This window comes from Zalophus californianus, chromosome 5 (assembly GCF_009762305.2).
Source record: "Zalophus californianus isolate mZalCal1 chromosome 5, mZalCal1.pri.v2, whole genome shotgun sequence".
NCBI classification, from domain to species: domain Eukaryota; kingdom Metazoa; phylum Chordata; class Mammalia; order Carnivora; family Otariidae; genus Zalophus; species Zalophus californianus.
Window position 1 is genome coordinate 13,126,715 of NC_045599.1, and position 5,221 is coordinate 13,131,935.

Genomic DNA, 5,221 nt, shown 5'->3' on the forward strand with positions numbered 1-5,221 from the left:
CTGCATGTAGCTGTCCAGTTTTCCCAATATCATTTGTTGAAGAGATTATCTTTTTTCCACTGGATATTCTTTCCTGCTTTGTTGAAGATGAGTTGACCATAGAGTTGAAGGTCCATTTCTGGGTTCTCTATTCTGTTCCATTGATCTATGTGTCTATTTCTGTGCCAGTACCATACTGTCTTGATGATGACAGTTTTGTAATAGAGTTGAAGTCTGACATTGTGATGCCTCCAGCTTTTTTTTTTCTTTCAACATTCCTTTGGCCATTTGGGGTCTTTTCTGGTTCCATACAAATTTTAGGAGTGTTTGTTCCAGCTCTATGAAAAATGCTGATGGTATTTAATAAGGATTGCTTTGAATGTGTAGACTGCTTATGATATGGATGGAACTAGAGGGTATTATGCTAAGTGAAATAAGTCAGTCAGAGAAAGATAAATACCATATGATTTCATTTATGTGGAATTTAAGAAATAAAACAGATGGACATGGGGAAGCGAGGGAAAAATAAGATAAGATGAAAATTGAGAGGAAGGCAAACCATAAGACACTCTTAACTATAGGAAACAAACTGAGGGTTGCTGGAGGGGAGATGGGTGGGGGATGGGGTAACTGGGCAATGGGCATTAAGGAAGGCACATGATGTAATGAGCACTGGGTGTTATATGCAACTTAGAAATCACTAAATTCTACCTCTGAAACTTTAAAAAAAAAGACTAAGTGGTGGAATGAGGATTTTAAGCTCGTAAAAAAATTAAAAAAATAAATAAGAAATAAGAATTTGAAGCTAGTCCCCCTCTGGTTCTACAAACCATTGTCCTCTTACTAGGCTACAGTAATCATCCCTTAGATGGTAGCCCTAACTAAGATTTTGTCACTATATTCAAGTAAAGATTTTTGTCTCCCCAAAGAGCAGTTCAAAAACTTTAAAAAGAAGCATTTATTGAGTGCCTGTTTTAAGCCACTTGAAGGAACTGATGAAAAAAGATACTTTTTTTTTTTTTTAAAGAGGAAAGGTAAAGTTTCATTGCGTTTAAGGAACATAAAAGCATCTAATGCAGAAGGCAAAAATAAATATAAGGATAATTACAGTGCAACATGTTGAATAATTGGATATAAGGGCGCCTGTTACTTTATCTCACACTCTAGTAATTTCACTAAAAGCATCTTGAGACTAGAGGCACTCTCCTGATCAAATATTGCATTTCCTCTACAGCCTAGTATTTGGATGAGCATCCTCATGTTGTTAAAGGAAAAATCACAAATTGTTGAAATCACTGTTACATAAGTGACATTATCAACTGTACTGCCAAGAAATAAAAATACTTAATTTTAAAAATATTTGCTCCGGATATTAAAAGTAGCCTAAAGCAAGAATTCCTGTGGAGAAAGACACACAGTGCACAATCGTTGCAGACCATTAAGGAATGAACATAGGGTCTATGGGGGGCGCTCCATTTGTTTTACAGTTAGTAAAGGGCTGGAGAGCTTGGGAGGAAGTGGGAAATGGCCTGTAAGAATCCTCAAGGAAGGTAGTCAGAAGCTAAGCAAAAGGTAGTTCAGGCAGAGGTCGACGAAGAAAGATATTTTTATTTCAATGAACAAGAATCAATGGAATATTAGGAGTTAGCAGTTGCAGTTATAAATAATAAAGGTAAGCTTTCAACACCCAACAGAAATTTGGAAATACTTTTCATTGATAGCCAAAAATATTCCCTGCAAGAGGGTACTCATCCTGAGCTAGGTTGTTTAGAACAACCCATCCTTGGAGTACAAGAGGATGTGGCCACCAGGCGGGATCCTTACATATATTACTTGGCTAGAAGTAGGTGCCTGAGAGTACAACACAAACAAGATGCCATTTCTGGAAGGGACAATAGCAGTCTTTTAACCAAGTGCTACTCAAACCATCTATTAGAGGCCTATTTTTTTAAATTTCTAATCCATCATAAACCAGTGTAATAATAAATAATAAAATGAAATAAAAGAATTGCAAAATATAAGCCTAATTTTTTTAAAGTATAATAATTAAAAGGAATTTTTTTATTATGTTATGTTAATCACCATATATTACATCATTAGTTTTTGATGCAGTGTTCCATGATTCATTGTTTACACGTAACACCCAGTGCTCCATGCAGAATGTGCCCTCTTTAATACCCATCGCCAGGCTAACCCATCCCCCACCCCCCTCCCCTCTAGAATCCTGTTTGTTTCTCAGAGTCCATAGTCTCTCATGGTTCGTCTCCCCCTCCGATTTCCCCCCTTCATTTTTCCCTTCTTGCTATCTTTTTTTTTTTTGACATATAATGTATTATTTGTTTCAGAGGTACAGGACTGTGATTCAACAGTCTTATGCAATTCACAGCTATAAGCCTAATTTAAAAAAAAAATATTCAGTAGACATAAAAAGTACATTGTCCAGTTGTTATAGATCTCCTAAATTCTTACTGTCAATTTCCATGCTTGCATTGTCATGGACCAGTAACATTTTGTAAACTTTGCCCCATCATTCTTTGAATAGTGTTGGTTTAGTCCACTGACATTGTATTGACCGAGATAACATTAGCTGTGATAACATATACATCCCTAAATACATGAGTTTCTGTGTTGTTCACAACACTCAGAGGGGGTAGCCTTCAATGCAACAATGCCAGGGATAAGATTCTTCCATCTTGCAACTTTGCCACGCCTGGTGTGCCAAACATGGCATCTTAATCCAGATGTTAAAGGGGAAAGAAAGCATGCACAGATACCTGCCTTTTAAAAAGCCTTGGCCCAAGAGAAATACACATTACTTTTACTCATATTGGTGAGAATTAGGCACATGATCACACATACACACAAGGGAATCTGCGCAATGTAATGACCGTGGGCAGCCACCTCCCACCAGTAACTATAGACTGTGGAAGACGGAGAATAAGCTGTGGAGTCAGCCAGTTCCCTCTGCCTTGCCTCATCAAAACCTGATGATTGTATGGTTTCAGTCTGTCTCTTGTTAGAAGAGTAATGACAACAAAAAATAATTTTAATAATGACAAGTAAGAGTCAATATTGTGAGCATCCTGTATACCAAGCACAGAGCTAAGGACTTTTAGTCATTTTATTTTAATAGATAAATTGGAGTATCAGTTATTCATAAGGATTTGTCAAAGGTTTTGGGGTCTGGTTACCTCTGGGTAAACTAAGGAAAGGAAGTTCTGGAATTTTATGACTGACAACTGGGTATTAGGAGAAAAAACTAATGGAAGAGTGTGTGTGTGTGTGTGTGTGTGTGTGTGTGTGTGTGTTATATTACTTCCCACTGTAAATATATCATCAATGGGGACACAGGATTTTAAACATATGCCAGAGGTTATAAAGGGAGATTTTTTGACTTATATAGTATTTAGGATTGGTGAGAGAATGAATTAAAACAGTGCATTTATCTTCCCACTGTGGCTGGGAAATTTTTAAGACAATGAGAAGTCTCTTTTCATATGTTTTGGCAAAATTTTTCTATTATTTATCAACATCCCAGGCTTGATGGGGCACAAGGAAAATTTGCATAGTTTACAAGTCAAAAAATCATTTGGTCTGACTTGGAATATAATATCAAATCATTTCCAAGGAGAATTTTTAAAACATCTTCCCAAACATTGAAGTTTTCCTTTTCCTTCCTAAGAAATTATTTTGACTTGGAGTATTCTGGGCTTGACATCACAAAAAGAAAATAAATGTGTCTGAGATGAAATGGGAACTAGAAAAGATGAAAATAGAATGAGTACGCTTACTTTTGCACTATACTATCTTATTGTTGTACCCTCAAAATGGAGTGAAAGTCCGGAGCTGTATTTTTAGCTGCATTGATGTGTCAACAAAATCATTTGAGGAGACATTTTGCTTCTGTGTTGTTAGTTCCATTCTAACATAAAGAAAAGTCCATATAATCTAAAACATCATAACTTTTTTTGAGACCATCAGAGAATGGAGGTCATAAGGTAACCAGAAGAACTGAATTTCAAAGAGGGTGAGACCTTCTTTGGAGAGACAAGTTACATGAACCTTAGATATAGAAGTTTAGGTCTCCCTGAAAATAGGAAGGGAGAAAACAGCTAAACATTAAGGGTTCTTACAGACTTAGTGATGACAAATTTAATCCTTGAAAGCCTCAGATTCAAGCTGGTGGGGGGACGGGGACCGACTCTTTTCTGCAGGCCTATATATGGGTTCATAAGAAAGACTGGGGGTAGAGCAGAAGATGTGAGTGAGATGTGAGTGAGAGCCTTCTTGGTGTCAGACAGGCAAAGAATCCTATTCTCTTCCCAGACCCATCCAGCTTTAAGCTGCTGGGGGAGGAGTAGGAAATATTTTTATACCAAGGGCTCAGGTATGAAGCACCCCCTAGAAGCTGAGGGTACAGTAAGAACTCCGAGTCGGTCAACCATAGGGGCACTCCAGGAACCAAACTAAATGAAGTAACAATAGGTCACTGCTGAAGTTTGATGCACTGAAAGTAAATCTAGCAACCAAAAATACAAACTCAGTTTAGCTACTGACCAGTTTAATCCCCATACGTACTTGAACAGCCTGATGGAAGAGGGATACTCATTTTTAGGTTTCAATGCTATTGACTTAAGTGTCTACTGTCCTTCCACATGCAATAGACAGAGTTCAAATTTAAAAAAAATTGAGACCCACTATTAAATGACAAAGAAGTTAGAAGCAGACCTGAAGAAAACCCCTTGCTTGGAATTATTCAAAAAGTTAGTAAATAATCTGAAATAATGGGAAAGCTAGAAAACATGCAAGAACAAATGGACAATTTCAGCACAAAAATGAAAGTTCTAAAAATCAAATAGAAATGTTATAAGTTAGAGATAGATGAGTAATTTTTTCAATGACCTTATGGGCTGACGAAGCACAAAAGGATAAAGAAGTACTGACTTTGATGGCCAGCCAATTAAAATGATCCAATGGAAAGGAAGGAAAATGACCAGAGTGGAAATACAACATAGAATGGAGTAATTAATACTTGTTGGCAGTATCAAACAGTCTAACACAAGAATAATTGGAGTCCTAAAGGGAGAAGAGAAGAACCAGGTAGAATAAATGTTTAAAGAGATAATGGAGGAGAATTTTTTACCACTTCTTGTAAGTATAAACAGTGCTTTCCACAAGATTTAACATTCTCACACCTAAATATACCCAAGAGAAATGAAAAATTATGCCTACCCAGGGTTGC